The 22630-nt window shown below is 43.5% G+C and overlaps 1 protein-coding gene across 2 annotated transcripts in view; it reads right to left on the bottom strand.

The window, feature by feature from the left end:
- Positions 1-10050, bottom strand: part of CAB39 (calcium binding protein 39) — a 55308-nt gene extending 45258 nt beyond the window's left edge. The window contains exon 1 of one of the 2 annotated variants that reach the window (XM_083442947.1): positions 9364-10050. The gene's annotated coding sequence lies outside the window, so the exon portion shown is untranslated. Of the gene's footprint in view, positions 1-8688; positions 9015-9363 lie in introns of those variants that run through there. The other variant, XM_083442949.1, reaches the window with a different exon arrangement.
- Positions 10051-22630: the final 12580 nt, after the last annotated feature.

The raw sequence follows: 22630 nt of genomic DNA, 5'->3' as shown, positions 1-22630 counted from the left end.
AAATGAGTATTCTGACTGGGCAAACTGGCATTCCACTACACTGGCCATACAGGCTTTCAGTGGCACTATACTGTATACAGAAATACTAGTGCAAAATGTAAAAATGGATCAAAACACAATATCCACCGGGGGGGTGGTTCTTTAAAAATATTACATTCTGAAGCAAAATATGTGGCCCTCCAGACTACAGCTCCCATCAGCTCCAGGTAGCATGGCCAATGGCTTGAGATGATGGGTCCAAAGGTTCTCCATTTCTGTTAAGATTTATGTACAGTGGATGCTCGGGTTGCGAACGTGATCCGTGCGGGAGGCACGTTCGCAACCCGCAGTGCCGTGTCTGCGCATGCACGGGTCGCGATTTGGCGCCTCTGCGAATGCACAAAGCGTGATTTAGCGCTTCTCCGCATGCATGAGAACCGAAACCCGGAAGTAACCCGTTCTGTTACTTTCGGGTTTGGCGCAGTGCGCAACCCGAAAACATGGAACCTGAAGCGCCTGTAACCTGAGATATGACTGTATTTCAAAGGACAATCCCTGTCAGCCCAGAAAGTAAGTCCTATTGAACTTATTATTGGGGTCAGATTGCAGCCTGAATCTCTTCCCAGTCTCTCTCTTCACTACTGAAACTACAGATAATCTACCTCGTTTCTTAAAACACCTGTACAGCATCAAAGACACACAAGAGAGATTCTTTATTAAGGTATGAAACAGTGCTCTAACAGCAGTAAAATAATGTGGATGTGTGTCATATGGAACAAAGAATGGATGACCAACCTGCAGGACAAGTAGCACAGGCAAGACCAAGTTTGTGACACTCAGAGATAAGGAGGGCCCTTGGGCTTGGCTATGTTGTGCTGCTGCCGTTCCACAGTCTAATAATCTACAGAGAAAAAGTCACTTGTGACTAGAGACAGTATCAACCATGTAATTACCAGGTTCAAATTATGAATTTTCCCAGGTTCAGGTGCAAGATAAATTGATGTTGTTTTGCTAAGAAATTTTTCTGCAGTTCAGAATGGAAGGTTCTGCACATGTGCAGAGTGCTTCTTAAGTCTTTTTTTAAAAAAAGTGTAGCAGCCTTAAGAATCAGTTAAGAACTCTTGGGGAAAGGAATCCCCTCTACTGCTTCCCCAGTAGTTCTAAAACATACCTGCATTGGTGATGCAATGCTTAATAGATTAATCTGTAAGATTATTCAAAGGTCTTTCAATAGACTAAAAAAGTACTTCTGATTAACAAGGCTAAATATCAGATGATGCCTCCTACAACTCCATTATTTCTGACCTCAGATATGTTTTACTCTTGTACAAGTTTAATCAATGAATAGGCTGAAACCCATAAGATTAAGTCGTTAAATTTCTTTAATTTGGGCACAGCCCAAATCTATACATTTGTTTTCAACATCAATTACTTTTCCTCCTGGAAAGAGTAAGTTAAATTACCACATATTTTGCTTTTCATGGTGCAATATATACTTTTCTATTACAACTTTTTAGAGATGTCTAAAGACTGAAAAGGCCCTTTTTATGCAGAGTATTCCTGTGCATATTAGCTCAGAAGTAAATTGCAGTGGAGTTTACTCCTTAGAAACTATGCTTAATATTGCAATCTTAGCTAGCTTATATACAGCCCAAGTACTTTTAATGTTACATATGTTTTTGTTAAAATTATGCAGTAGGTTACAAAGCTTAATCTGCTTCCTCACATTTTAAAGCTGAAGTAGGGTATGACTGGTATGAGAGAAAATTACATCTTCATGCCTCCAAAATAGATCACATATGTTTGAGAAAGTGCTGTAGTTATTTCTGTATGAACTAGTTGGCTGCTCCCCTTTGGGCTTAATTCTGAATCTGTTCATTTATACAACATTGGGGGACTGATTTAAGCTAGCAATATAAATCAAGATTTAAATCACCAAGTGGAAAACCTCAGCTTAAAATGTTGATGTTGGTCCAGCATTCTATTTATACTTCAGTAATGATAATAAAGAACATTGATTTACAAGTTAAATAGGACCTCTGCACTATATTTTGTTCATATTTGCTAACTAGGAGGGCACACCAACTATATACACATTTGTGAAATATTTCATTTATCGTGCATTTTAGCTTTTTAATAACTGATGCATAGCACCAAAGCCCTAAAATATTATGTATTGGTGTGTGTGCCTCTGCATGGCCCCATAGTTAAGTGATCTAGAATGGGTCACTAGATCACATGCTCCTTTCCCCGTTCCTCCTCCAGAAAAGAAAAACATTTCCATGCCCTTACAGCAACACTAACTTTGGTTAATTCTAACCAGATTCCCTCTTAAATGATCAGGATTTGCCTACCAGCTTCAATCTTTGGTTTCAGATCTAGTCAGTATTAACCTAATCCAGAGAAGTATTATCCTAATCCAGAGAAGTATCGGCTGGCTAGTGAGGGTAAAAGAGGAAACCTATTCCCAATAACTGTCAATAACAGCCAGTCCAATCAAAAAAACAATTAAGATTTATGGGGCTGCATAATGTTAGTATAGACATGACACTGAGTAGTTGAGAGATTCTTCTGACAACACTTAAATGTAGAGAATAATCTTTTCTTTGCCTGATAATGCTCATGAGATGCAACATATTTCAATGATATACAGGCAATGTGGCAATGCGCACATGTGCAGTCACACATTCTTTGAAGGTGTGAACAATGGGAGTTGCCTATACTAAAATTATATTCATATCACAATGCATGAAACTAGCTTTAAAATAATGTACTACAATTGATGGAACAAAAATTTAAATATAAGGATTTAAAAGAGAAAATAAATATGTATATTTGTATTGTACAATGTGATTCAATTCACATGTCCCCTGTAACACACTACAGTGGTAGTGTACTTAAGTACTTCATTCGTTCCGGAGGTCCGTTCTTAACCTGAAACTGTTCTTAACCTGAAGCACCACTTTAGCTAATGGGGCCTCCTGCTGCTGCCACACCACCAGAGCACGATTTCTGTTCTCATCCTGAAGCAAAGTTCTTAACCTGAAGCACTATTTCTGGGTTAGCGGAGTCTGTAACCCGAAGCGTATGTAACCCAAGGTACCACTGTATTAATTACTGAATGGCAATGTGCTGAAATTCAGAGCACCTGAGCCAGCCTTTGTCACCCACAGAAAGTAAGTTATGTGCCTCTGTGACAGCAAAAACATAGCTTACTCCTGATATATTTATAATAGAATCCTATGCAAATGGGAATCTATCCTGTTTGCTCTGTCCCATTTTAATAGTTCACAAAGGGCTGGACTCGCATAGTTGGCTGTATGTAATTTGAATTGTTTACAGTCTTAACCGACAGCACCCATATTAGTTTTTCTGGATATTGCTGGAACTGTGGCAAAGCCCCATCCTTTTGCTCTTCTTACACAGGGCATATCTGTTAGCTGCTACTACTAGTCCCAAACTTACATTACTGCAGTGACTTCGAGGTTCAGATTGTAAAACAGCCCTAAATGTGCTTACTCAAACATTTCAATAAGCACATCCAGGACTGAAATGTCAAAATTCAGTAATATCCTAAGGGTTGATTGCATAAAAGAACAACAATTTTGTTAGCACTTAATGAATGGTGGTTTCAAACTTCCAGATATACCCCCTCCATATATTTAATACCATCCCTTGGCTCTTACAGAGTGGCTTTCCAGAAGATGCAGGGGAGCAATTCTTAGGCCCCAACCTATGAATTTTTAAAAAATAACTTGCCATTTCCAACTCAACTTCCTATATTCTTTTTCACATTCCGCTTTTATTGTGGTATAAATGCCAGCCTCTTTCCCACTCAAGGGAAATTTATTTTTATTAATAAATTTAAGCATGCTGCACGTGCAGCACATTAATCTACCCACACCCTCATCCATTCTAGTGCAACAACAAGATTATACAAGGTCAAACACTGAGTTTGAAATCTAATTAGAGAGGAACTTTTCAAAACTGTTCTGTTTGAGGACATGCCCCAAGGAATTCAGAGGCAATTTTAAACTTTGCATGCACATCTGCGTTTTACAGTTATAAACCAGAGAGCAACAATAGTATGGCACACCTTGCATCAGCCAGCTCTATGCAATCAAGTAAGATATTCTACTGCCAAGCTTAAAATCTCCTTCTAGGAGATTGAGGGTCACAATGGATGTTTTAAACGAAATTACTAAAAGGAGTGAGTGGTGCTATTCATAGTAAGACTGTCTTAAAATTATTTAAGGATGGTTAGGGAAACTGGCAACTATATCCTAAACATTTGCACTGGTGTGTCTGCCTGTAACTTCATACTCTGCGGCCTAGTGCTAGGGCTGCACTTGCCATATTGTATTCAACACGCTTATTTATAGATGCAGCAAATGTTGCCCGATTCTAAGAAGGAGCAGCTTAAGTATCCTAAGTAGTTGTGAAAAATAGCAATGAGTGAATTCATTACTAACTACTTAAGACAGCTTTATTTATTCTGCAATTATTTCCTGAACAAAAGATGTGTGCTGTTTTTAAAATAAGTTCTAAATGTTGCTATCTTTGATTTTATTTTTAAAGCTTCCCCCCTTTAAAAGACAAATCAAAGAATTACTGCACAGCAGCAGGTTATTTCTGGCTCTTCTACAATTATTAATCTTGTTACAACACTAACAAGTGGGAACATAAGCAAAGAAGAAAACACACACACATACAACTCAGGACAGCTATTTTCTGGAAAAATTCCTGAGAGGTATCAGTGTTCAGCTACGGGAGCAAAAGCAGTCTTGTGACACTGCATCATATGTCATCTGATCCGATGCCACAATGAATCTGTTAGGGTAGGACAGACAAACTCGGCCCTCCAGATGTTTTGAGACTACAATTCCCATCATCCCCGACCACTGGTCCTGTTAGCTAGGGATGGTGGGAGTTGTAGTCTCAAAACATCTGGAGGGCCGAGTTTGCTTATGCCTGGGGTAGGACATGGCCATCCAGGTATCCTGCATATGTTTTGAACTACAACTCCCATCAGTCGTAACCAGCAGAACCATACTGGATGGGGCCAGTAAAAATTGCAGTTCAAAACATCTGCAAGGCACCAAGTTCTTCAATACTGTTTTAGAGTGACAGCCAACGTTCAATAAGCAAACTAGTGCTCATGAAACAAAATTCCCTCTTTGCTTCCGAGACCCTCCCCATATCTGCTCCAGTGAGTGCCCTAAGAGTAGATTTGGGGGGGAAGGGACTGCAGGGAAGTGAGGACGTCCTGCACCAGCAGAAGTCCATTTTGGTTGCGGGCAGCTAACATAGGATGTGACTATTAGTCTTTAAAGTGCCACAATTCTCAGTGGTGATGTTCTCTGCATCAGTTCTAGAAATGAGCCAGGATAATTTTGCACCTGGCTTACTGACCACTTGTGACCAAATGAAGATGTCTGAGAGCCAGGATGGAGCCTGACACCACCACCTGGATATGCATGCCTGGGGATCATTGGACCTTGACTGTTTTCACACACTAATACCACATCCTATAGAATTCTATCAGTTATATTTTTATCTGCACAATCAGAATGAATTTCAGGAACCAAAAAGCCATATTGAAAAATACAACTTTAGAGCTGCCTTGCCCCCAAATGGCAACTAGACATTCCATTTTGGCAAATGTAACCTTTATTTAAGGAGCCTTTTAGTGCCTAGCTTATATACAGTACCTGAGTTTATAACACTGCTTTGGTTGAAGGAAAGTTGATCATACAATCTTAACCATACTGGTATCTCTCTCTGTTGAAAAATGTGATTTGTGTTTCCCTACCATGCCACAAAACCTAAAGTAATGAACCATCATTACTAATACCTGCAGCAGTAGCATGTACTCTCAACATCAATGAAATCTAGTTTCAATGTGACTTGAAATTAGAATTGATTTGTCACAGGACTTGAATCTTCCAGAGCCCTTGAGCAAGTTTATAATGTCATACAAAATCAAACCTTACTACTCCTTTTAATCAGTAGTAATGTTTGAATCATGAATAAGCTTGTGAGGATGCTACTAGGATTCTTAAAGAACTAAAACAGAAATTATTACACAGTCAGTTTAAAGGTAAAGCAATAGTTTTATTAGCACAATTTAATAGGGACCCAACATTAAAAATGTAAGCCATTTTATAATGTGAAAAATAACTGCCTTTCCACTTTCAATGAAACACATTAGGAATCCAGACATTTCAGAGGTGGGGCATTCTTGACATAACTTCACAGAAGGTGTAGCCCTGGGTTTGAAAGTGATAAAAAAGAAAAACACTCTTAAGAAACCATATTTTCATGTAACACAGGAATAACCAATGAACATATAGGTTAAACTTCTTTTGAACAAAGCACAACATTTAACTGTTGTTCACTGTATAATTTGTGTATATTGGAAAACAGACATGTACAGAAACAGAACAAATAATGGTTGAGATCCAAAGGCTATCCCCTGAAAAGTTGCACCAAAAGGTCATCAGATTATCCAGAACAGCTTTCCATGAGGCTAGAAGGGTGTACACATAGGGATCTACAGATCCCAGCCAATGTTAAAGGAACATAATGTTGGATGTTTTTCATTTCCACTTAGCAAATTTGAGAACTTACTGAACATGTCAGACAGACATCACTTTGACATTTCAGGATATGTACTCAAATACCACAATTACATTATTATTATTGTTATCACGATTGGGAAACATTACAACTGGAGATGCAAAATACTATGCCAATTGACCAATTTATAATATAATCACTTTGTGCCATAGGAGAAACACCTACTTGTTCTGCCAGACAAACACTAAAAAAAATCAAGGCCAAAATTCATCTTCAATAATAACAAGCAACTGTTATGTGGTTCTGCTATAATTCGCAAAGTTACTATCCTACGGATTCGCCTGAATCTTGCTGAAGTCAAAGAAATTTAAGCACCTAACTCTGTGCAGAAACAGAACCCATAAATGTAACACTAGGAGCCTATATTCCAAAGCTACAATATTACATTGTGTTCTTCCCAAAGACTGACAACATGAACCTCAACCAAGTATAAAAGATGTTCCTGATAAAATTATTTCAGCAGAGTCAAATTTAAGGCTACTATTCTCAACAGCTGCTATGGACAACTTAATAGGACAGTGTTAAAAAACAGGTGGTTTCAAATATACCTGTTTATAACAACTGATCTGTCTGTGCAGAAACTGTTCTCTTCTGTTAAAATTCCACAGATTAAAGAAATTAGTAATTTAGGTTTTTTTTAAGAAGAGCCAAAAGCAACAATTTCCTCAACAATTCAGTTAAATTTTCTCCAGAGCATGAATCCCATCATTAACGGATTATAAAAAAAACATTATTCTACTATAAATATAAACCAGTACATAAGCTTGATTGATAAAAATGTTTAAGAGCCCAGTGTTGGAAATGCTTTTGTCCACTCCCCAAGTAATTATAATGAACATTCAACAAGCTAAATTGCTTGCAACCACATAATTCCACTCCTCATTCACCTTCGTCTTGCACTGGAGGCCCTTGTTATCAGTCTCTCATTACTACCAGGTGCAATTATTTGTCATGCTGGACCCTCAGCCAGTATCAAAAAAATGTCCCCAACTCCTGGGCCTTATGGTCACTTTTGCAAGGTCTACAGCACTGGTCTTCAACTGGTGGGTCAGAACCCACCAGTGGACTGGGACCTAATCCAATGTGGGTCACAACAGGAGCACTGCTACCATTCAAATATATGGTAAAATATTAAGAAATAGGTCCCCAAATGCATGTATATGTTAAAAGCGGACATTGGAACTGAAAAGGTTGATGATACCTGGACTAGAGAGTTTGAGTCATGTTTATACTCTTAAGTTGATTCATGCACTTCAAAATGAAAGAGGAAACATATTCCAAATATATTCCAGGTGACCTAATGGGAGGCATCTGATGCTTCACACTTTTCCACAAGAGCATTTTACGTCTTTAAAATTTTATAGTATAACCCAATCCAGAGAACTCTTCTATAAAATGGAATCGGTTGACCCAAGTACTTTAAACCAATTTGGCTGTAGACCAGATTATGAACATGCCAACCTAAAATACTACTTCTGTCCATCATATTGGTTCATTTCTCTTATTACCATTTGGAACAGAAATGTTGTCTAAAGTAGCTGCATTTTCTCCAGAAACAAATCTTATATGGGACTTTAGACCCAATGTTACTTAGCAGTATATTTTCAGAAACTCCAGGTTTACAAACTGCAAAACAGATAAAAAATATCACTCTGTGCAAAACTCAAAAAAAAAATCTTTGAAAAGAAACACCCTGTATGTACAGGATCCATATAGGTACATATTTTTTGCAGAGCAGCTAGCACCATTTGCCCGAGTTTTCAAGAGGGATGCATTAGACCAGATCAAATCAGTTTACCAGAGGAAGGATAATTGCTGTATACAAAGAACCTTGTGATTCACCCTCAATCTCATTATTTACTACTGCGATATTCCGGCTTTAAAAAAATAGGCACAGGCCTACTCATCTACGGTATTTATTAAAACAACCTAGCAACCAAGAAGCGCTAGATTGATTTATGTAGTAGCTGCATGAACGCAAACCGGGGCCCTTTGCGTACAGGGCAATTTTGCAAGAGAAAAGCAAATACGCTTTCATTCCTGCACCACCAAGAAACCGGCTTAACTAACCTGACGACAGACTCTGGCCGCTCAAAGCCCCAAAAGGCTGCCTTTAAAAAAATAAGAAAGAAAGAGAACGAACTAGCAGCAGTTCCGGATTCGAGGAGGTCCCTCCTTTCCTCCCTCTCCCAGCGCCGACGGAGGATCCCCAAGGCGAAGCAAAGTTTTCCTGGAGCCCCACAAGGACAACAATGCCCTCCCCCGAGCAGGAGCCGCCAAAGCGCCTCGCAGGGACCCCTTTGCTTCCCACCCCCGACCTCCGACCTCCCTCCGTCCCTCCCCTAACCGACTCCCGGCTCGGCGGCCACAGCCACAAAGGTCGGCTGGAGCCGCGCACTTCAGCCGCGGGCGCGGAAGGTATAATAAAGGAGAGAGGAAGAAGGCGGGGCGGAGAGGGGAAGAAATCCGCCTCCATCCAGCAGGGCACGTCAGGGGCCGCCGAACCCGTGTCGAGGCATCCCGAGGACACACCCTGAGGGTCAAGCGGCCGCAGCCACCCAGCGGGGGCCGAGGAGGCCTCAAGGGCCCCGGGGCCCGAGCTCCACAGGCAGAGGACCCCCCCCTCCTCCTCCTGGCCGCCAACGCCTCCCGCGCCCGGGAAGCCGAAGCGCCAAGGCTCCCTCAGAAAGGCCTCCTCAGGCGCCGCAACACAGCGAGCTGCGGCCCTCAAGGCCCCGGCAGTACCTTCGCTCCGCGGCGGGCCGGGTGGCTGGCAAGCAGGCAGGCGGCGGCAGCGGCGGCTACCCCCACCCAGTCGGCGTCGTGGTGGTGCTGCGGCGGCTCTCGGTGTGGGCCTCGGCCGGCGCTCCTCTCCCCGGCTGGGTTCGCCTACGGCCTTCGGCTCGCTCGGTGTCGGCCTGGCTGGCCCCTCCCCCGCCCCGCGGTCCTGGCTGCGCAGCGGCCCCTGCTCTTCCTTTCCCTTCTCGCTCGCTCTCGCTCTCCTCTTCCCTTCCCAGCCCGGCGGCGGATACTACTGACCCGACGAGCAGCTGCGGCGGAGCAGGAGAAAGCCCCGCGCCCAGCTCGGCAGGCGACTCGCGGCTGCCCCCTGCGGCTTGGCGGGATCCGCGCAGCCGAGGCCGCAGCCCTCGGGCCTGCCAGGCGCCCTTCAACGCCGGCCAATGTTCTCGGAACGCGAAGGAGATCGGGGACAATGGGGGAAAGGAATGCCTCTGAGCATGGGCAGACGCCGGGGGAGGGGGGCGGGCGCGGCCTTTCCTTCGTAAATCGTAGGGCATGGTTAAGCTATGTGAAAGCCTTTCCAGGCTCTTGACCTAATAATAATATCCCCAAAGATACATGTGCTATGCGAGATTGAAATCTGCACATGCTCTAGGTCACAGTGAGATCGCTGAACATTTTACGGTGCTCTACCTGGTGTTTGCTGGCTCTCTTTGCAAAGAATGCTGGATTAGGTGGGATTTCGTCAGATTTCAAAATTCTTAGCGTTTACGTAGTCGAAAGAACTCTCCCTCACTGAACACGGCTTTATTGAACAGTTTCTGTACGGGCTTAGACACATTAGTCTCTAATCAGCGATTAGCAATGCTTTAACTGTTAAATCGCATCTGCAATAAAAATTCAGAAAGCAGTAGCAGACCCTGGAAATTCAGCAGCAATTTTTAGTGACACATCTCAACCCGTCATCCTGTTTGGGAAAAAATAGCAGGGCCTCTGAGCATATATAAAGAGCATTTCCCCCGGTGTGTGCAGTCTGCTCCAATGCAAAAGTAAACCCTACTGCGTTCGAAGTGTCTTACTCCCAGGTCAAATGTGCATTCAGTTGCAGGAAAGAGCAGATACACTTTGTGAATTGGGAGAGGTTTTCCTTCAATCCAAGACTGAAAGGACGAGGCTGGTGAGTTTCCAGATACTTAAAGTAGCATGATAGCCCTATGTTCACCAATGGTATGCCCGTATTTCTATCCATCTATGGTCTCTGGACAAATCTGTTTTACAGGTTTAGTAATGCTGCAGAAACCTGTTCGGTCAGAAGTTTTAAGTTGTGTGCCTGAGGCAGTGACGGTTCTAACATAATGCCTTCCAGTCTCTGAAAAGCTATCCAGCACACAGAATGTAAGAACAGGTGTGGTACAATCAAAAGAGGCTTGGGGAAAATGAACAGGGGTTTAAAAAACTTCTGAAGCTCACATAAGGGAGTGTTTACTGGCTAGGAGACCCCTCTTTCTTTTATTTTAACAGCCTATACCTATAGCTATTCTCCCCCCCCCCCCCCACACAGATTTGTAAGCAATTTAATGTGCAGCAAGGAAGGACAATATAAACTGTTTTGGGGTGGTTGTTTTTTAAGCAAACCAGTCATGGTCCACAACAAATTATATGACTGCTCACACACTGTACATTTAAGACATATCTGCCATGTCCCCAAAGAATCCTGGGAACTGTAGTTTAACCCTCACAGAGTTAAATTCTGCTTGATTGTAAAAAAACAAAACCCAAAGCAGTTAATAAACTTCACTTCCCAGTACCTTTAACCAACGATAGTTCCCAGGATTCTTGGGTGTGTGTACTTTAAATGGATGGTGTGTATGCAGACTGTGATATCTATAAGGAACTAGAGTTGTCTTTGTAAGGAAGGGTTATTCCTTGCAGCACATGGCTACTGTGGAACTCCTTATGAAAGCACATGAAAGGAGATGTTTTTTAAATTCTGTCTGTGTTCCCCTGCTGAGAGCCAGCAGAACTCAAAGCACATCAGGGCCAAACTAGATACATGTTTTCAAAGAGATTGCATTTCCTGCATCTGCTCAAACTGCTTTGTGCTAAATTTGGATTTGTGGGTTGTTATCATTCTCTCTGTTGGCTTCTGAATACAAGGGCAAACCCCAGAGGGCATGTTCCAGCCTCTTAAATCCCACTGGTTTCAACAGGAAGGTGAACAGTGCAATGCTATACATGCCTACTTGAAAGTAAGTCCCATAGGGTTCAATGGAGATTGTCTACACTGACTGTCAGAGGCTCATCAGGGGACATTCCCAGCCCTACCTGGAAATGGCAGCAATTGAACCTGGGATCATCTACATGCACAGCAGGCCGTCTACAATGAGCTATGGCTTCACATTGCTTGGATCATGCCCATATATATATATTTAAACGATTTCCTTGCTGAAAGAAAAGGCAACTAGGGAGTTCACTTTCAATGGCCCTCCCCAAATAAAGTGAAAAATACGTTTTAGCCTCTAGGAGGACATTACTAACCAGGTGTGTTTAAGCCATGTGGGGCGCAGACTGTTGTTTTTAACCTACCACTTTATTCGCTCTGTTTGTGAGAGAGTGGCAAATGCTTTCAAAGGCAACCTTGCAAAGGGTGTGGATGCATGATTGAAAACGACACTAGCTTGTAATTATGTTAAAACTTTCAAGTTTAAACAGATAATTTACTTGGAATTTAATGGGTGAAGCACGTACTAGAGTCAAAGAGAAACAGGGGTGATTCATTTTCAGAGTCTTGACTTTCAAACATTCAGCTGTCATCACCCTCTCCCCATGTTTATTAAAAAGAATTAAAAATGCGTTAGAACAGTAGGAGGGATCCTAAGGGTTATCTGATCCAACCTCCTGCAATGTGGGAATCTCAACTAGATCATACATGACAAATGGCCACCCAACATCTGCTTAAAAACCGTTCAGAAATCAGTGCCTGAGCTTTGGTTTCATCCCTGTCCCTTTTCCCTTACATGTTGCAATTTTTAAGATTGCAAGCCTGTAGGTGGGGACTGTTCTGTTTAGATTGTGCATAAACCACTGTGGAATGAGTGGATGGATGAAGAAATAAATAAGAAAGGCTTAAGAGGAACGACCAGCCACTCTGGGAGGTTTCCTGGCTGAAGAGCGGGGTAATGAAGGCTCTAAATAAATAATTTAATGCCTGGGAAAATGGGGATGTTTTTAAATTTATCCCAAAAGTTGAGAGAGACCGATGCACATCACAAGGGAGGAGTACTACTACTACTACTACTACTACTACTGCTGCTGCTGCTGCTGCTGCTGCTGCTGCTGCTACTACAGATCAAGCAATTTTAATGCCAGGGTATTAAACCTCTGGCACAGGTGGTGGGTGTGACTGTGGACCTCCAGGTCTCCCAATCTGGCCTCTGGGACTCTTCTCAGACCAGACCCATCAGCAGGTTACACTGCACAACAGCTCTGCTCTCTCTGGATGCAGAATAGAGAGGGGTGTGTGACTATATGGAAAACCCTCTGTTTGCATAAGTGGAATATAGCCTTCTGTGCAAATATGTACGAGTCACACCTGCTGTTCCACCCACTTCTGCATCTGGCTTCATACACACCTGGCATGCTGCCTGCAGAAGGTTGCCCATTAGGAAATGTGGCCCATGGGCTCAAAATGTTTCCCTGCTTCTGCTTTAATGCTTAGGTGGAATCTTTATGTGTTCTCCGTACTAGGTTTTGGGGGAAAGCTACAGATTGAAATGGTGTCAGCTAGGACCAGAATGGAATGACTGATCTCTGGAAACACTGAATCAGAAAGCTCCCCCCCCCCCCCTTCATGTGCTTTTTTCTTGCCAAGATGACATTTTTGCTGCTTTGCCATCCCACAGCATCAGTTGGGGAATTGTTCTTCGAGACACTCCCTCTGTCACATGCTGGTTTTAATTAAATAATATCCCCAGAGCAATACAATGTGTAAATTGCAGTGATTTTTTTGTTCAGCCGAAGCAGTTGCTTTGTGAAATTGCATGAATGAAGTGCCATGTAAAATCAGGTTTGCAGCCTAGACAAAGTCACACTGAAATATGACTAGCAGCAGGTGAAGCCTGCCTTGAAAGAACAAGTGAAAAGTCCTCTGAAAGATACATGCCAGTACACCTCAATTTACCACACAGCAATGGCCATTTTGCACAGCTTTTTTTTCTGTTTAAGCAAAAGTAGAATAGCTGAAGCAGTTATTTTACATTATGCACACATAAATATTTCTTACACAAAAACATTAAAGAAATAACCAGAGAAGAAGCGTTAACAGACTGTTTTCATTTGAAAACACATGTAAGCAAAACTCCAGTTTGTGCAGTAGTGGTGGGGAAGAAGATGCAAAGGACCGCACTGTTCAAATCAAATGACTTTGTAGGAAAGCACTCCTACAGAGCTTCATTAACGTGTGACCCTGAGAATCCTAACTGTGTCTGCTTAGAAGTCCTACTAAATTCAGTGGTGCATACAGCATACTCTGCTTCTCGGCTATCATTATTTTCAGATGGAATTTGAATGCTCGGTAAATAGGTACTCTGGAAAAGCCATTTGACTGACTGGTTGAGCTTGTTCAGCTTCCTAGTTTTTAGTGTAAATATAACCTACAAAGCAGAAGGAAAGTCAGACTTGTTGCCTTGAACTATGTGACTGATCTTTCCTATGGCAGCAAAGCAAAAAAGCATTCATCATACCAGTGGGTACATAAACCTTTAGAGAACATTCGCAGAACCCTGAGATTCCATTCATTTGAAAGTGAATTTCATTAAACTATGACAAAGCAAATATTTAAAATAAACAGCCATTTGCTTACAAACCAAGAAATGTCCATTATAAAGAAAGAGAAGGCTAGATTTTGGTTTAAGCTGGCTGTGCTCCTTATTCCCCAGTGAGAGGACACTCCATGGAGACCAGCATTAAACACCCCAAGAGGGACTTGTTTCTCCCATAACCACAGCCTTGGATTCAAACAGAAATCAATCCTCATGCTTTGAACCCCTCTCCAGCTTGCTGCCTTTACTTTCCTGCAACCTTTCCCCCCTCCACAACCAACTCTAAAACTCTGCATTGAACTCTGGCTTTGTCTTCTATCAGTTATTTGCCATCTTGCAACAGAACCGCCTCTTCTTGGCTTTCTTAATGGGCCATTACCTTTAATGGCTGACCTCTCTGGCAGATTACCTCATGAGGAAGCTAGCCTGGCTTATATTTTAAAACTTTAGAAAGGTCTGGCACCTAGTTTATCACGTCAGTCCTTGATGAAATTCGAACATTTTACTGGATCCAGGAATTTAGGGGAGTCTGGCCCCCATAGACTCATATTCTGAATTATTCTGAACATGCACACCATTTTTTATCGCCTTCAAGGGGGATTGCATTACACTGTGTGTTGTGTGCTTCTAGTCCCTGAGGGGAATGGGTGCTGGCTTGTTCTCTGAATGCACAATGCTGTCCTGAACTTGCACGATCCCAATCTGACAATCTCACATTTTCCAAAGGAGAGATTACATTCATTTCACTCCTCCATTTGAGAGCAGGCACAGGGATCAAGTTGGCATTTGAATTTGCAATCTAGACTTGTGCCTTGCATGAGTATAGCAAATTTCATTCTGATGTTTTGATGCTCAAGGAGCGATCACATTACGAGAAAGGAAAAGAAGAAAGAGTTCTTTAGAAGAGTAACTCATTCCTTGGGTGATTATTTGATGCCCCCCACCACCACCTCAAGGAAACACCTCCAATTTCTGCAGTAGTCAGTTGGCGTATTATTACACAAGGAAACTGATGGGCATGAGATTCAAGGCAGATGAAAGAAAACATTCCTTCACACAATTCATAGTTTATTCACAAAATTCACCGCTGCAAGACGCTGCGATACTCGCTAATTTATATGATGTCAGGGCCTGTCCAAGTGTTAAGCAGAGTGAGGTTTCTGGCGCGGGCATCAGATATTGAGTGGGGTGGCAGTAACCCCCTATTCCTCCTGATTCTTCTAAGCTAGCCTGTTGCCTTCGCTTGCAGTGGAGGCCCCTGTCCAATTGCCAGTAAGATTCAATTGTATGTGGAACAGAAACTCCAGCCTACCCTTCACTTCAGGCACAGACATTTCTGGGCCTTGGATGGCTGCAAAGGATATGTTTATCACTAGCTATTAGTCATTGTGGCTTGGATCTAGAGAAATGCAGAAGGGCTTCTTGCATTTGTGGATGGGCTGGTGATCCAGTGAAGGCTTCTTCTGCCCACAAAAAGGGCAGAGAGGATGTTATTTTCACTGATTCTCACTTTCCACTCTGGCCTCCTGTCCCACTTCCTATGCTGTTCCAGGGGCTTTCCAATCTCCTAGAGCAGATTTGCTGCAAGCTGAAAGGGGAAAGAGCAACAGGAGAACATGGTTTGCCTCATCCCATAACCAAGAGGTTCCATGAATGGAATTTCACTCCAGCCCAGTGGATATATGCAGCAACTATGTTCAGAGACAATTCGCCACTAAGTTGCTGGTGAGCAGTAGCAGGAGAGGGCTATTGTCCTCTTACCCGATTTGTGTGGACTTCCCAGAGGCATCTGATTGGTTACTTTGGGAAACGGGATGGACCAGTTTGTCTCATCTAGCAGGGCTTTTCCGAGGCAAACAAGTGGAATGCCAAACTGATGAGTTAAATGGAAGAACTCGCTCTGCTTTGCTATAAGTAGAATAGATCCATATGTATTTCTTAGGAAAACTATGATAAAGCTGCACTACACAGCCACCATGTTTATGCTTCAGTCATGGAGAATATTATGGGATAACTGTGACACCCCCAAAAGCATCCAGCCTCAAGAGGAAACCATGTGCAATGTCCATTAACGTTCCAAGATAATATCCACTTCTGGTGTGCCATTTAAACCTCATCTATGTATGTAGCTACATGATTTGCAGCAGACCTCGGATTCATTGTTCTGGCTGTTGTTTATGGGCGAGTTTATTGCAGCTGTGCTTAGCAACCAGCTGAAGTACTGCAGAACTATTGTACTCACCACTCCAGGGAAATGAGGAATAAGACAATCGGAACCCCACTCTAGACGGGAAAGAGAGGCACAAAAAGGCAGATCAACAAGAATAATGCAATGCAAATGTATGCTAATTCCTCAGCGGTTTTGAGGAAGGATGGAAAGAAGGAAGGAAGGGGGGCTTTGTGGGATTTCTTTTTATAGGTTTTATAGAAATCAGCCAGGATTGGGGGGGGGGGGGGCTGGGAAATAAATTTTAAGAGTAACAGCAAAGATGAGAAGACACCTTGCACAAAGTCGAACTGTGCCGTGTGGCTTTTTGTGCTTCTTAGGGGGGGGAAATAGCACCAAACCCTCATATTTCAGCTTACAACCATGCACATACAATATTTTAAAGGGGCGGGGGAATAAAAATAGATGAACAGCAACAGAAACAAAATCAAAAGACTTGTTGTGGAGAAAGGCTTGAACCAGGACTGCAGGGTTGCAGCTCATCAAAACTCTGTGCACGTTCTCAATTTGCATTTATTTCCCCCCCCCCCAAAAAAAATTTGCTTTTCTGGGCTTGGGTGCAGGGGAGTAACCAGTATCTGCAGGCTTCCCCACATCTCTCATGTTGCTCTATTGTTTTTAATAGAGTGATGTCTGAGTGGGAGGCACAAGATGCATCATATATCCCAAGGGGAAGCTTGAGCTTGCAAGTAGCTTCTCTGCCCACTCCCCACACACGCAAGGGAAGAATTTTCACCCACCATATTCTGGCTGACACTTAAAATTAATGGGGTAAGATTATGTTATGTATATATTTATTATTTATTTACACGGTTTCTATACTGATACATATGTGTGTGTGTGGTGTACAGAAAACTAAAACAACGACAGACTACTTAAACAACAACATACCCTCCAATATTTCTCTGATGAAAATAGGGACATCCTAAGGAAAAGCAGGACATTCCACAATCAAATCAGAAACCAGAACAACTTCTGTAAATCCAGGACTGTCCCTGGAAAAGAGGGACACTTGGAGGGTCTGCAACAAATGTTTAAAAAATACAGAGTTAACTACTACAGTAGTACCTCAGTTTTCGAACGTAATCTGTTCTGGAAGCCTGTTGGAGTTCCAAAAACGTTCAAAAACCAAAAACTCAAAACAGAAGCCTCAATACGGAAAGCTCAAAACAGAAGCCTTGTTCAACTTCCAAGGCACGTTCGAAAACCGAGGCACTTACTTCCAGGTTTATGGCATTTGAAAACCAAAACATTTGACCACAGAGACGTTCGAAAACTGAGGTACCACCATACTACTACTTTTTATTATTAATATTAAATTTGTATACCACCCATCACCTGAAGCTCTCAGGATGGTTCACGGCATAAAATTACAGAATAAAAATGTTATATTAAGATAAAATTACTAATAAATATAAACAAATTATCAATTCTTTCACCTTTGGACACACCCTCCCTCTCAGCTTCCTGGCTCTCATCCAGGACTCAAACAAACTCAGGTCACCTGCAAAAGTCTCACAAAGGAACTGTTGCTGCTGACATCACCCTAGTCTCTTACTCTATGTTTGCTTTTTTATGGGAAGGTGGGTGGAGTTGCCTCAGGCCGCCAACAGCTGTGTCCCATTAAGCTGTCAGCTGCACTCTCCAAATCCAGTTCCAGGTACAATATGTTTGGTGAGTTTGGCAGGGGGGTCCAAAGGATGGGGAAAGGACACACAAGAGCTACCAACAGTGGACGATTGGCAGATGAAGATGATGGACTTTTCGGAGCTAGCTGACCTGACTGGAAGAATCCGCGACCAGAAAGAAGAGGAGTTTCAAGAGGACTGGAGGAAATTCAAGGACTATTTGAATAAATATTGCAATATAAAAAAAAGAAATTACTTGAAAGAAACAAATAGGCCTAGGATTAAACTAAGTTATAATTAAATAAATGGGATTTAGAATGTTAAGAAAAGCGAATAAGATGGACTATAATTGGAAATTGTTTTAGTTTAATAATGATATCGGAAGGCTGTTACTTGCGTGTCGAGACCCCGCAGCCACCCCCTCGTTGGAAATAACTCACACAAGGACACGGATATTAGGTTTATGTTATTGGGCAAATTTTGGCCACAACTTTATTGAAATTACAGAATGTGAGCGGTATTGGCTTAGGCATTGATTGGACCTGACTATATCTGATTCCTGCCCATTGTGCAGGAAGTCCCAGGAAGGGATGCGAACCAACTCAAGCTCCCCCTGGTGTTCCTGTTGGGGTTGTGTCAAGGCCTTAGCCCGCCAGCCAGGCTTCAGACTAGATCAACACCCCCGGCTTCCTTTAACGGAATACGCTTAAGCATGGAGGGGCAGGTGATGGCCACACCTCCCCTCCCCCACACAAGGTCAAACAATGCCTAACCGCAACCCTAACAAAGTTGTGACGATTGCTACGAGGTAGGCGAAAACCAAGTGGCCAGTGCCAATCTGCCAAGTGGAAAAATTCCTACCAGGCCCCTCGGACAACCAAGGCAACCAACCGAAGTCCATAGCAAGGCCATTGCCTAACCTGCAAAATAGGGAGGGAGGGCGGGTGATTGAGGAAGCGAGCCAAAGAGGAAGTCCTCTGGCTCGCTCCTCCATTTAAATGGCCCTGGCCACGCCCCCTGGCCAGCGGGTTGGCTGGCCGGGCTCTGACATGGCTGGGATCCCCCAGGCAACGGGGGACAGAGTCCCCCGCCCCCAGTGGGGAGTGGGTGGCCACAGGGTCCACCGCAACTCCCCCCCACTGGGAAGTGGAGTGGATTTTTAACTACAAGGAAACTCAGAAGGGAGGGACTAGAGGAAGTCAACCAAGATGTTTAAAAGGTTGGATATGTACAGAATTAAGTTTGTTGTTATTGTTTATCTGTTTATTGTTCCTTTTTACTTCTTTCGTTCATTGATGTATCCCCCCCCCCCGTTTTTGTGTGTCATTTTGCTTTGTGGTTTTTGTTATAATTGTGGAAAATCTAATAAATTTTTTTTTAAAGGGATGGGGAAAGGACATGGTGCCCCTTACAGTTCTTTCTCCAGCCTCTGCTCCCCTTTCCTCCAGATGTTCTAAGGAATGGAGCAGTTCATGGGGTAATTGGAAATCAGTGTACAGTGGCCTCCATTGCAGCTGTGTGCAAGTCAGAGGTTTCTGCGCAGACACTGCATTCAGGCAAGCAACAGGCATTATTTTATTTATTTGCTGAATTTATATACTGCCCTTCATCCAGGGGGGTTTACAGCATAAAACACAAAAGTGCATAACCACAATAACAAACAAAACAATAACCCCCGCCCCATACAGAGTTTAAAAGACCATCAGTTGGTCAATTAACCAAAGACCTGGGTGAAGAGGAAGGTTTTTGCCTAGTACCTAAAGATATGCAATGAAGGCACCAGGTGAGTCTCTCTGGGGAGGGCATTCCACAAGTGGGGAGCCACTGCAGAAAAGGCCTGCTCTTGTCTTGCCACCTCCCGGACCTCTTGTGGAGGGAGCACACGAAGAAGGGCCTCAGAAGATGATTGCAGGGTCTGGGCTGGTTCATATGGTCCTTGAGGGATTGCAGTCCTGAGCCGTTTAAGGCTTTATAGCTCAAAAGCAGCTCTTTGAAGCGGGCCTGGAAACTGACTGGTCAGTCCAGGATCGGTGTTATATGCTCAAACTGCCCTGCCCCATTATCACAGTTCAAGGACATATTTCCTCCATGCAAAAGCACTTGAGGGGATGTAGAGCAGGGTTCCTGAGGGGTGTGGCCTCGGAAGGAACACAGGAAGCTGAGTCAGACCATTGGTCCATCTGATTCAGTACTGGAGGAGGGCAGAGTTCAATCCTGCTGGGTGCTGCTTCACCAGGGTGTTCCCTGTGGGCGAGGTGCTGGTGAAGCAGGCACCTTCCCCATGTATCAACTTTGGATGGGACCACCCATTTATCGTTCTGTCACCTGACAACATCATGACACCTGATGATTGACACCTGGGTTGGCCTGTGGGGCAGGGGACATAAAGATTTTGCCTGTGGGGCCGAAAGGGTTCTCTGAACTTGAGCTACACATCAATGGAGCAATGTGATGAATTCTTAGAAACGTTAAGTATGTTTATTTTCTTCATCAATCTACCATTGTTAGAACCATTCGAGAGAAAGGGCAAGCTCAAAATAAGCTCATTCATAAGCACATTGCTTTGCTAATCCTTTTGTTGCTGCTGCTGAGTAACACAGAGCGAGCTCAAGGTATTCGTGCAAACATGCCACCCTTCCTTGCAAAGCAAGAAAACCAGAAGCCATGACAAAGGAAGAGAACATGCTAAGTGATGCATGGCGCTCAGCTTTAGAGATCAGGATGTGGTATTGGCACACATGCATTACTGGACTGTGCTCAAGCCAAGAAGGTGGAGGAAGTTGCACCACGGCCACAGCAGAGATGTATCTTGTCTCAGCCGCTGAAGCATTTACACAACATCTTACTCATCCAATAGATAGTTCATACTTTGTTATCAAAACCGGTTTTCCAGGAACTTAAGAAACCTGGAGGAAAGCATCAGCCTTTAGAAGTTCCAGCTACACATGCCATGAGAATGTCTCCAGGACAGTTTCTTGCACTCCTCTGTCAGTGCTCCAGTGCTCAGAGAGGAGGATGGGAAGTATTTATACAAAAATGCAGGTATCTTCTCTCCCCACTCCCCTTCTAGGATACCCCAGTACCCAAAGCAGAAGGCCAACTATGCAGATTACACAGCCCATGCCAGGCTTTGAATGGAATAGAAGAGCCGCTCAGCTGATGTGTTGTTTGGGAAAGGGTTGTAGCTTTGTGGGGAGCACATGCCTTTTTTGCATGCAAGAGGTCCGAGGTTCAATCCTCAGCATCTCTAGGAAGGGCTAAGAAAGACTCCTGGCTGAAACCCTGGAAAGCTGCAGCCAGTCAGTCTATGAGTGCTATTCACTTATGTTGCAGACCTACTGCAATTAATGAACCTAACTGAGTCATTGCCAGTCATTGCAATGGGTGTGCTCTAAGTAAAACTTAGCTGAATACCACCTAATGCATTGAGTTAGGGGGCTGCATCAATCACCTGATTTTTCTCTGTTGGTTTATGGATGCAGAGATCTCCCTGGCTCCCAGTGTGAGGCTTTGCAAAGGTGACCTGCCTCTACCCTCTACTGACCCAAACCAGCTGCATCTTGTTGAGGGAACTGTGCAAGGAGGAAGGTGAAGAAAGCTCCCATTCTGTGGTGGTGGTGGTGGTGGTGACCGGCTGTTTATTTAGCAGTATTTTGCAGCGGCTGACATCAGGCAAACTCCTTGAATGTGTGTGCATGTTCCTCCACTGCTGAGTGTGTCTGTCTGTCTGCCTCCCTGCCTGCCTGCCTGCCTGCATGTTAGTACAGTGGTACCTTGGGTTAAGAACTTAGTTTGTTCTGGAGGTCTGTTCTTAAGCTGAAACTGTTCTTAACCTGAGATACCACTTTAGCTAATGGTCCTCCCGCTGCCACCAGACCACTGCCGCACAATTTCTGTTCTCATCCTGAAGCAAAGTTCTTAACCAGAGGTACTATTTCTGGGTTAGCAGAGCCTGTAACCTGAAGCGTCTGTATCCTGAAGCGTCTGTAACCCGAGGTACCACTGTACATATATAGGGGAAGGGCCAGAGCTGAGTGGCAGAGCATCTGCTTGTATTATTCAGAAGGTCCCAGGTTCAGTCCCTGGCATCTCCAGGTAAGGAGAAGAATGTCTCGCTTCTGAAACCCTGGAGCGCTGAAGTCACCATAGACAATACTTAACTAGATGGGGCAATGGTCTGACTCAGTCTTAAGTCAGCTTCCAATGTCTGGGTCTGTCTGCTTGCCCCTCCCATTCTGCTAAGTGGGTACGTGTCTGTCTGCATGGGGAATGTATGTGAGTGGCCTGCATAGCAGACCCTCCAAGTTTCCCTTTCTCCCAGGGACAGTCCCGGATTTACAGAAGCAGTCCCAGTTTATGATTTGATCCCAGAATGCCCTGCTTTTCCTTAGGACATCCCCAGTGCTTTTTTTTGTGGGGGGACACAGGGGTATGCATACCCCATAAACATTTTGTGAATCTAAGTTTGGCCTCATTGAGGGCAGTATTTCAATTTGAATAGGGAAATAAGAGTACCCCTAAACATTTTTTTTAAGAAAAAAAGCACCGGACGTCCCTATTTTCATCAGTTAAGTGTTGGAGGGTACGGAGTTATG

The sequence above is a fragment of the Podarcis tiliguerta genome, assembly GCF_965153285.1.
Source record: "Podarcis tiliguerta genome assembly, chromosome: 5".
Classification (NCBI taxonomy): domain Eukaryota; kingdom Metazoa; phylum Chordata; class Lepidosauria; order Squamata; family Lacertidae; genus Podarcis; species Podarcis tiliguerta.
The sequence above is the reverse complement of the archived record's forward strand: the minus strand, read 5'-3'. Positions and strand labels throughout refer to the sequence as shown.